Genomic DNA, 12,002 nt, shown 5'->3' with positions numbered 1-12,002 from the left:
TATATAAAAAAAAAAAAAAAAAAAAAAAAAAAAGAATCAGACCCATTTGTTGTATCTGTAACGTAAATGCAGTAATGTGAATGTAGCATGAGAAGTAGAATGGGCAGACATGGGATCAGGATTTCAGATGTTTTTGTGTATCAGTGAGAATATTGATCAAGATTCTGGCTATGGCAGTTAGTTTTCTCTCTGAGAAAGAGGCTTCTCTGTTGACAGCCTTTCTGTATCAAGCTGACTCTGTGCTCTCTGGCTGTCCTGCAAATGGGCTAATGAGCAGGATCTTCTCTTAACCAACTCAAGTGCCTAATCCTGAAGACCAGAAAAAGCTCCTTCAAACAGCTGACAGTTGTTGGTAGCTCTTTTATGAAACCAATATTATATTAAGTACCTGTTCTTGCTGCCATAACACATGAAAATGTCTTACATCTGGAAAATTTGAAAAATATTAAGCTAGAAATTCATCCTCATTTAACTGATTTTTTTTCTGTGTATCAAGTCCAGCCTGATCTTTATTAGCTACCCAGAGAAGTGCTCATGGCACCAAGCCTCTCGGATTTGAAGAAGAATTTAGGTAAACTCTTAGATGCATGGTTTAGTTTTTAGATGGTCCTGTATGGATTCAGGCATTGGACTCAATGATCCATATGGGCCCCTTCCAACTCTGTTGAAATTGGACACAAATTACTTATCTTTGAAAAGTTTCTGAAGTCGTAATGATCATAGAATCATAGAATATCCAAATTTGTGTCCAATTTCAACACTCATTTAAAGATATTTGTGGGAGGTCATCTTATCTCCTATGTATTATCTAAATATGTACATGCACAACTAATTTCATCCCATATAATGGGGATAGCTGTACACCTTAGCAAGCCCCTCCACCATCCCTCCTAATCCAGGAGCAGATGGACTCCAGGCATTCACTAGCAGACCTATTTGTGGGTGATGCAAAATTTCTCCTGTTCTGCCACAGATATTATATCCCTGAACCTACCTCTCTCCTGACTTTTATGGAGGACACACACACTGCTTTCCTGCTGTCTTCATCATGTGTGGGTTTGGTGCCGACCAAGCTCTCTGTGAGGAGCAGACACGAGAGGGCAGCGCTGCCCAAGCATTGGGCATTAAGGCAAATTGGGCAGCTGAAGGCAGCTGTGGGTAACGATGTGCAACAGGGGCTGGTGGAGGCCTCATATTCCCCTGTATCAGGAAGACGTGCAGTTCTCCCCAGGCATACGGTGAACAAAAGTAATGCTCCACAGACCAGACACAATCATTCCTACAAGCTGTTTCTGCAAGGAGCACGTTGTACTGGTCTGACTGGTACAGAGAAGTTCTTGCCTCAATGATGGTTAAGTGATAAAGAGGTAAATAGTGGAATCACGTCATTTATTTTTGCATTAGAAAGAAGTTTAAAGCTAGTATCCCCATGAGCACCACTGTAGCTACTGTTCTTCATAGTATCAATATGCAATCTTACAAGAGAACAACATCTGAAGGTGCTAAAAATTATTCAAGGTAGTCAAATTTAATACTGATTGCAAAGTGCCACAGGATTCACTTTCAGTACTATATGACTGGATAATAAAATAGCTGAGAAAATTTAATTTCTAATAATTCAAAGTAACACACGGGGAAAAATAACTCTAACACTCCATATTTAATGATGTCTCCAAATTAACAGTATCATTGTACTTCATGTATCTTGAGTACTATGTTCAATTCTGAACACACTATCTCAGAAAGATTATAGAAGAACTAGAAAAAGTATGGACAAAGATGATCAGAGGGATAAAATACCTTCTAGAAAATTAAAATAAATGGTTACAAGGGATATAAAAGAGATCTATGGAATCAGGAATGGTGCAGAGAAAGTAAGGATGGATAATAATTCAGTTTTTGCTTGTACAATAGCTGCAAGTTACCCAAGGAAATAATCAGACAGAAAACCTAAAAGTTGCATTTTGTGTTTGTTTTGTTTTGGTTTTCTTATTTTTTTTTATTATATTTTTATGTTGTGCATTGAATTGTGATTCTCATTGCCACAGAATTTTACTGCAGTCAAAAACTACGCATGAGTTCAAAGAAGACATTAGATATCCATAGAAGTGCACTGATCCAGCAGCTATTATGCAAAGCAACCCATCTGCAATACATAAGCAGCCCTATACTACCTACTGCTAGAAAGTGTAAAGTTGTCCCAAGGGATCATGATGCCCTTTTCCCTCACCCCTAGGCTGTTCTCATACTCTCTGGAGCATCTGTTGTATCTACTATCAGGAACAATGCCACAAGAGGCATTTGTTCTAGAGCAGTGTTGTAGCTCTTCCAACCCTGTTCTGGAAAGAAAAAAAAATCTTACTACTATATTATTTGTAGTCCTGGTCCTGCCATTTTGTTCCTCATGTAAATCATCTGGGTCTGCAAAAATCCTCTGACCAATTGTAAATAAAATTTGCATATATGATCATACTCATATACATACAGTTGCTTCCTTTGCTTCCTTCCCTCAGGGACAGACAATCTGTTCCCACTGCAGTAAGTTTGGGATTGCCTTGCACCGTACGTATCCGGGTCCTGCACCTGGGGCGCAATAACCCCAAGCAGAGCTACAGGCTGGGAGAGGAATGGTTGGAGAGCTGCCAGGCAGAGAAGGACCTGGGAGTGATGGCGGATAGTCGGCTGAATATGAGCCAGCAGTGTGCTCAGGTGGCCAAGAAGGCCAACGGCATCCTGGCTTGTATCAGGAACAGTGTGACCAGCAGGGCTAGGGAGGTGATCATCCCCCTGTACTCAGCTCTGGTGAGGCCGCACCTCGAGTACTGTGTTCAGTTTTGGGCCCCTCGCTACAAGAAGGACATCGAGGTGCTTGAGCGGGTACAGAGAAGGGCAACGAAGCTGGTGAGGGGCCTGGAGAACAAGTCCTACGAGGAGCGGCTGAGGGAGCTGGGCTTGTTCAGCCTGGAGAAGAGGAGGCTCAGGGGCGACCTTATCGCTCTCTATGGGTACCTCAAGGGAGGCTGTAGCGAGGTGGGGGTTGGCCTGTTCTCCCACGTGCCTGGTGACAGGACGAGGGGGAATGGGTTTAAGTTGAGCCAGGGGAGTTTTAGGTTAGATGTTAGGAAGAACTTCTTCACTGAAAGGGTTGTGAAGCACTGGAACAGGCTGCCCAGGGAAGTGGTGGAGTCACCGTCCCTGGAAGTCTTCAAAAGACGTTTAGATGTAGAGCTTAGGGAAATGGTTTAGTGGGGACTGCTAGCGTTAGGTCAGAGGTTGGACTCGATGATCTTGAGGTCTCTTCCAACCTAGAAAATTCTGTGATTCCGTGATTCTGTGAAAAAATGAAATTTCCTAATTCAACGGGGAATGCGTTTAATTCAACTGCCAAGTAAAATATATATATATTTTTTATATATTTTTTATATTTTTTATTTTTTTTTCATGGAGTCCTACCAAGATTATTAACAGCAAAAAACCATTATTACCCCTTTCTTCACTGTTCCTACATAACGACGTTAAGGAGAGCCAAAGCATAGATCTGTCTTTTTTTTTTTTTTTCCATCAAGATGTGGCTAGTCTTTTCTCTGTGACTATCTGCTGCTCAGCATGATTTTAGATCTGTAATCCCAAGATTATAGTCCCAAAAATCTGACAAAATCCTATAAAAGACTGATTTTCAGGCTGTAAACTGAAAGATTAGTCAGAGCTGCCCAAGCTTTCTTGGAGAATAACACTGTCAAGAAGCATTCACTGGTAATAGGGATACCAAGACTCAACTAAAGATTAAAAACTCCTGTAGACGGAGAGTGCTCTGGATCACTGCAGCTATTTTGTGGTCACCAAACACCCGTCATAGAGGAGATCAAGTCATTTGCAGGGATGAGACTTGTTCCTAATCCTGTAGTGATGTCACTTCAACTGCTACATTGCAAGTGAGTACAATTAAAGGATGCTTCAACCATAGAAATATGAACTTTTTGGCTTTTTCCCCAATCTCAAAAGTTTACATAGTTCATGTGACTTTTGCACACTGTTAAAATTTGTCTGAGTGATATTATGTGAGGCTGTAATTGAGGGATGTGCTTTTATTAAATGATTGTTTCTATGTTCCCATTCATTCCCTCCCAGTGATACCAGATGTGAGGCTGTTGTGCTGATTTTTCATTGTTTCAGAGCAGTCACAAATGTCTCCAGAGAGACATTCCTCCACAAAGCAGCATCTCATGGAGTAAATACCCAAAGTAGTTTCCCCTTGAGCATGCATCAGTACTGATATGTATGCTGGAGTCCTTTGTAATGCACATGTAAGAATAAAGTCATGTTCAAGAACATAGTAAGAAGAGACCTACTTCATGGACAACCCAAGCAAAGCATGGAGTTACTGTTCATAAAAGTCTATGCAAATGTATGAAACAAATCCTATTTGGCTAATATCCAGCTGTATATTTTAACCACCAAACAACTCCTGCTTTCCCATTAGAGGGTATAGTCATCACCTCTGCAAAGCTAGAGTGTCACTAGAGGCACTAAAAAGAGACCAGCTGAGCTTCCCTTCTGTTTCCTTGAGAAGTGTGATGCTGTGAAAAAACTACAGGCAGTGTGAGCTGGTGTTTGAACAGAGCTAACAGTGCCATGAATTAAAAAGCAGCATTCATTTTAGCTCTTGTGCTAGAAGTCATCACATAAAGAGGAAACCCACAATGATAAATGGACTCCCTCTGTGTAAATTACTGTGGCAAGGGGAAAGAATATTAAAACCTGGTAGCAGTTTGGGATAGCATGGTCAAAATGGGACACTGTCTGGTCAGGTTTCAGTACCAGTCATGTGAACCATAGACTCATTTTCAGGTCATCTCCAATCTGTGCTGTGTATCTTCTGTGGGGTGTTATTAGTTCATGATAATCACACTCTCTGCAGTTCCTTTACTATTATTATAAAAATGCTTTTATGTTGGGTAGATGTGTTATTTATTATGTGTTGGGAGGAAATGAAGTTGGTAGTTCTGAATGTTGAACAGCAGTTGGAGCTGAGCTGCACAGTTCCAGGTCCCAAGAACTCTGTCTCCTGTTTCATAATAATAATAATGATTTATTCCCTGTACTATTAAGCTGTTTGAATGACTCCATGCAGATCTTGGGGCCAGAATTTTATTTCTGTCATCTAAACTAAAGCTATAATAGCAAGGGCTGACATTTTCTTTTTATTTCCTTTTTCTTTCCTTTTTCTTTTCTTTTTCTTTTTTCTTCTTTTTCTTCCTTCCTTCCTTCCTTCCTTCCTTCCTTCCTTCCTTCCTTCCTTCCTTCCTTCCTTCCTTCCTTCCTTCCTTCCTTCCTTCCTTCCTTCCTTCCTTCCTTCCTTCCTTCCTTCCTTCCTTCCTTCCTTTCTCTCTCTCTCTGTTCTCTCTGTTCTCTCTTTCTCTCTCTTTCCTTCTCTCTTTCCTTCTCCCTTTCTCTCTCCTCTCTTTCTCTTTCTCTCTCTTTCTCTCTTTCTCTTTCTCTCTCTCTTTCTTTTTCTCTCTTTTTCTTTCTCTCTTTCTTTTTCTCTCTCTTTCTTTCTTTATTCTTTCTTACTTATTTTTTCTCATTTTCTCACTTTCCCCATGTTAAATGAGACAAATTGTTCTATTATGTGTAGCAATTTTTATAATTGTACATCATTTAAAGCAATCAAGGTGTTGTGCTGCCACTGAATTCACTTTGAATTCATCGCATTTAGTTTCACACCTATGAGGGACCACATTGATGTGATTCTTCCTATCATTGTAACACTTTTCTTTCTCTATTTCTATCCAAATATTACTATCTAATGTTGTATTTAATTTTAAAGTGTTTATAGAATATTTATGAGGATATTAGGAAAATATAAAAAGGCAAGCTAAAAATGATTGTTTTCCCCAGAATCTAACTTCTTGCTTTCATCCACAGCTGTAACTTATCCTGGGTTGTGTTTTTTGCTTCAGTGCTTTTTCATTCTTACTTTCTTTTTATTTTTTATTTTTATTTTCTTCCCACTGGGAGAAAAAAAAAAAAAAAAAAAAAGGAAAGAAAGTTACACTGATGAACACTATGAATGCCTGATGATTTTACAGCTTTCTTTTTCTCCTTCTAGAAGTGAAAAAATAAAGTTGTCAAGCAATCCTAGACAGGTCATTCTGTACATGTTTTCTAATGGTTTAAAGGAATTTTTGGCTTCAATATTTATACGTTTATAAATCTAAAATATTAAAAAAAAAAAAAATCCAAAAACTCAAGACCTATTTTTTTTTAGTTTTGTCTTTTTTTTTTTTTTTCTCCATAAGGTTTCTTTTTTTCTTCATCCACAATCTACAAAAATTGTGCTCACATTTGAATATCAATCAATCAAATATATATCAGGTAGCCTTCAGCTCATCTTAACCTCAAAGGCAAGATTCAGTTCAAAAGTTAAACGTCTACATGAAAGTGTCTTTATACACATAAATAAGTTGGTATTTCAGTAAGCAGAGGTCTGGGGTTTCATTTGGTTGCACAAACTCTGTGAGAAGGATCTCACGGTGATGTCTGGAGACACAAGTGATATAGTTCCCCCTTTTGTAAGAAATGGCTTCTCCATAGCAAAGGAATACAAACTGCTTCATTCTTTCAAAGTATATGCCACCAACCGTGCAATGAAATTCCTTAAATTATGATAAAATTGCTCATTTCCTGAAGTGAACACAACAAACTAACAGACACAGTAATTTCTAGTAGATTTGGATTCAATTCAATTTTCCAGATGTTCGCCCATAATCAGCTTAGGAACTCAAATCTCAGAACGGTGCTATTCACACAACAGCTGTTGCAAATTTTTCTTTTGAATCACACCAATCTAGGAGTGGATTTGTTTACAGGCAGCCTCGGTGTTACATGAGGAACTGAATGATTACATTAAAAAAAAAAAAAAAAAAAAAAAAAAGTTCTTCTGACCATTTACAAAGTTTTGTTTTTATTCTATTACAGGCTTATTTTTAAGGTTTTTGTTTGTTTGTTTGTTTCATTAATTAATTGACTTATTTTTTTCACCATTCAGTGAATTTTGTTATCAAATTAATATATATATATTTAGCCAGTTTCCTAATACAACTGTATTTGAAGAAAATATTAAAGTAGCCATTGTGACTGTGCTTTGAGTTCATTGTCATGACTATTTACATCAGCTATCGTACTTCAAGGACCATAATTAACAGGATCCTTCAGAAAATGCCTACTTTTTTCTGCCTAAGGGTAGTTTGTCCATGATCCATTAGTGAAGAGAAAATCAGTGGAAAGTCAGAGTGGAGATTGAGTTACTGGAGAGAAAAGTAGTTCCAACAAGTTCAGACAACTATATTTGATTGAACTCAATTCCCACTTAGGTGTGTAGGACTCAGACTTTCATTTTCTACCTCTTAATTTCCTGCTCCAGACTCAGATTTTCAGACCTAGGCTCTCCTGTTTATAAGGAGAGATTAACAGCTGAAAGTAGCCCTCAGAAAGATGAGAGTGCAAATGTCATACAAGGAAATATGGAGATGAATGTAGCTGATGGACCATCATGACTCAGATCAATCTCTGATTGCGATCACTCCATTGAGGATTTAATACAATGAATGCTTGTAAAGTATAGCTAAAAAAATATTTTTTTTGTAAAGGAGAAGAATGTTAAATTTTGGACATAGAAGCAAAATGTCATATAGTCCCTGTTAATGGAGTAATACAAGCAATTAAACATCCAAATGAACTATATGTAGATACAGAATCTTTGTACTAAGTAATAAAGGTGTTTTAGAGTTCTAATGAGACATGCTAAAGAGTTCTAATGAGACATTAATGAAATTAAGCTGTATTTTTCAAGCTGCAAATTTGGTGTTTGAGAACATTGTGTGTTTGGTGATATTCTAATGCATGTATCATATTAACCTGTAGACAAAGGTAAATTAAGCGGAATATGAAGAGCAGAACCAAGGGGTTGTGTTGTAAAAAAGTATATGCAGAGAGGAAAGTTCAAGTTTCCAGAGTTAGGCAGTATCTATAATTCCTCTTGCTACTAAGACAAAAATATAAGCAATATGATAGTGAGTTACCATTTTTTTTTTTTTTTGAAGTTCTTACTATTTATATTATTAAAAGACTTCACTGTGACAAAAAAAAAAAAAAAAAAAAAAAAAAAAAGTTAAATTTATATCTTGTGGGTTTTACTATGTCAATATGGAGCACTTCTTCTTGTATCTTTCCAAATTTTCATGTAGCTATTTGGAATATCATTGAGGAACAGGTTCTACCTTGTTAACAATTAACTAGCCCATCCAAGCTACACAAGAGCACTTTTTTCTCACATTTGAAGGCAATGGGTGTTATGTTCACCTAATATATCTAAACATAATAATGTTTTGTTTGTTTGTTTGTTTTATTTTCCTAAATGTTACTAAGGAGTTGTTATTTTTCCAGGATATTTTTTTCTTGTTTGACAAAGTGTGTTCTCATAGGACATACCTCTTGCCCATTTTCTTGTTACTTGGAACTATCATGACTTTTTTACACTCTTTTTTTTTTTTTTTTTCTGTCCTTTTTGTTTTGTTCTTTTTGTTTCTGTTCACAGAAATATGAGAAAGGACAAAGACTTCCTGGTGTTTGAATGGATGTTCCTGAACACTCCTGTGTAGTTTTATAAATAAATACAAACATGTACATACATAGAAATATGTTCATACATGTGTTAAACTGATAAAATTTTACAAAACAACTTTGAAGCAGATAGCAACATTGTCCCCATATCCTCAAAAGGGGATTAGAACTAGACAATAAACAAATTGCAGATAAATTAGCTTAATAAATACTCACTTGGTGATTTTCATCATTAAACATTAGTGTTACTACTGCTATTGTTTTAATTTTTAACTCTTACATGTGCACAAAAAGAACTAGAGCCCATTTGAAAAAGCACTGGCATAATTAAATCAGACTAACTTGATGAATGTTATCACATGTACCCTGATTTCTCACAATCACAAGTTCTATCTGTCTTTAACAACCCAATGAGATAAAGGAATTTTAAGACAAATGTGATATATTCAATTCAGCAGGCAGCAACTAGAGCAATCAAAATTCATCCAACAGATAAAGATAACTGTATGGTGTGTGTAATACACATATTGAACTCACTTCACACTCCCAGAAAATTTGTCTGAAGACATCATTGGTGATGTAGCTTAGCTTTATTCAGATGTGAAATAGATGACAAAAAGCTATATCCATTTGTAGTTACTGGTGAAGACTCACTGCAGATGCTAAGATGTGCCTATGCTTCACAAGAAGAGACATTTCTGAAATAGTCGTCTTCTGCTCTTTTTCCTCTTTTCCTATTTCCTTTCCTACTTCTTTTTTTTTTTTTTTTTTTTTTTTTTCTACTTCTTTATGGAATTGGACCTCTTTCTATGTTTCTATCACCAGATCTCTTTATTTTTGCTCATGCTCAAAATTATTCAATTCCCTTTATTTTTTTCAACAAAACTTTTTTTCTAAACCAAAGAACCTATCCACATTTGTCTTCTTTCCTTGCATCGTGACCCTGAAGTTACTTTTCCCAATCTATATTCTGACCTTATTCATAGCCCTGTTCACTGCCCTCTTATATTTCCTTTTTTTTTTTTTTTTTTGCTCCAGAATGTCTATTCCAGTCATTAACAAATGGTACTATTTTTACAGTGGAGATATTGCTCATGTAATGAATACATCTAAGTACTGCAGTCTGTGGTTGCGCTCATTGTCCTGTTTTTAATGTTGGGAATAAGTGGAGATAAATGAACATTTTTGACTAAACAAAACTTTGTTAAAACACACTGGTTTGTTGAGCCTCAAACTGTTTTCTTTGAAAGATATTGGCTTTGACACAGTTTTCTGTATCTCACATATTGTTTTGGCCAAACTTTTTGTGAACTCCAGGTGGAGAGGCACAAAACCAAGAAACCTACCTTTCTGATATTCAGGTCTGCTGAAGGGCGGTAAACTCCCCAAACCTGCTAGTTTATTTTTTTCAGCTTGGGAAGAAACTGTGGCAATGTACTGTGAGCCTAAATGCTTTTCACCCCAAAAATGTCAACTAAATTGGTTAAATCCACTAAGGTCCCAAGTCCTGCACAGTCCCCTTCAAGACACTTCAACATCCAAATCACAGCTCAGGACACACTCAAAATCCACATAATCAAAATTGGCTACGTAATCAAAACTGACCTCCCAATAGAAATCTTGCCAGCTCTGATGTACAGCCTAATTTGACAGGAATTATATTACATGTACAAATTGGTTATTTTGCCCATATGGTTGGTGTGTTCAGTTACCATCTACAACAGCAGCTGAATAGCTGTTAGTGGGTGTAATTTAAGGGCTGAATTGAAAAATCTCTGACACGAATGAAAAACAAACTCAGATAGATGTCAACAGTTTTGTTTTTGTTTTTGTTTTTTGATCAAATTCATATCCTGTTCATTCACTAAAAAAAAAGTGTCAAAATTTTCAGGATTCCTCAGTGTATAAGTTCACTTGAAAATCAGACATTGTGAGGGTATTTAATCAGCAGCTCAGAAAGGGAGATTTTAGTCTAATGTTATAGACACCTTCTCTTCTTTAAATAGACATTCAATAGTTCAATGTCTCCATTTCCCCTCATGTACTAGGGGTAGTCACACTTCCCTTATTAAGACAGCGGAATAACAGTTCTGAGAATACATATTATTTGTAACATATTAATAAAGGTCAGGTAGGTACTTCTGGTAGGCCAAAGCCCTGTTCCTAACTCTGACATCTAAGCATTCATCCCTAAATGGTAACAATTTTTTTTTCAGGGATGTTTTTCCCATACTCTTGTACAAACACGATAGTACTCATTTGCATAAAAAGATCACCAGAAACACCTTAAATAATTGTTGATTCTCAAAGATAAAAAATCTGCTTTTCTGATAGGAGTGACTTTCATGAGAAATCGAAACAGAAGGAAGACCTGTATAATATATTTCTTGGTATTAATAACTACTTCTTCTGCTTACACATAACAGAAGAGATTTTAATCACTCTAGTAATCTCTCTCTTTGAAATGAACATCCCATATTAATCATTGGGTAAAATTGGAGTAAGTGGAGGTAAAATCTAGAATATAAAAGTGCCATCTGGATTCTTATTGAAAACAATAAGGATTCTTATTGAAACCATCATATTAAAGTTTCCAGTTGTTTAATTCTTTTTACAGGAGCACCTTATTTTATGTCTTGAATACTATTTCCCTAAATAAAATTGCACTGTGCAAAGTGTCATTATGATTTCCAACATTCATTTCCAAAGGGGCTCCTGCTAGTCTGTAGCTATAACTATGATGAAAAGGGACTGTGGACAGCCCGTTGCAATAATGCCATCTCCTCATCTATCAACCTAGCAGATTATATGAGTAGTATCTCCTTAGAGTAGAAACTCAGAGATATAATAATCAATGAGATCTGGCGTCCTGAGTGCCCACATGAATCCATTGCTGTAAATGATGCCACCAAAATAAACTACAAAATCCACAGTTCGCAGGCCTGAGATCAGGAAAAAAGGTATTAAAGATTCACTAAATATGATGGCAATGGTCTCTGGTTTTACAGTAGACCATCTATATGCCATTACAGTGTATGTTTTGGAAAATCCTGCTTGTTTTATGCTGAGATTTCACAGTGAAGGAGTCAGATCAGAGACAGAAGCAACCATGTCTTTCCCACATTGCTTATTCCTCCATTGATTCAACTCAACTATTTGACAGTGTCTTTGTGCGAAGTGGAACAGGAAACTGAGCTCTCTTCCTCTGATTCTGAAACAGTATTTTTTATTATCATGTTATTGTTGTTTGCAGTATTGATCGTTTTTGACCCAGATCAGTTTCTTCCTACAATGTGATTGTAAGATCAAGCAGTACAAGGCAGAAAGGAGCAGCTGTAACTCCTTAGTCTGATATTCACACCAGGCCTCTCTGATCAAAG

Source organism: Aythya fuligula, chromosome Z, assembly GCF_009819795.1.
Source record: "Aythya fuligula isolate bAytFul2 chromosome Z, bAytFul2.pri, whole genome shotgun sequence".
Lineage (NCBI taxonomy): Eukaryota > Metazoa > Chordata > Aves > Anseriformes > Anatidae > Aythya > Aythya fuligula.
Note: the sequence above shows the minus strand (reverse complement) of the source record.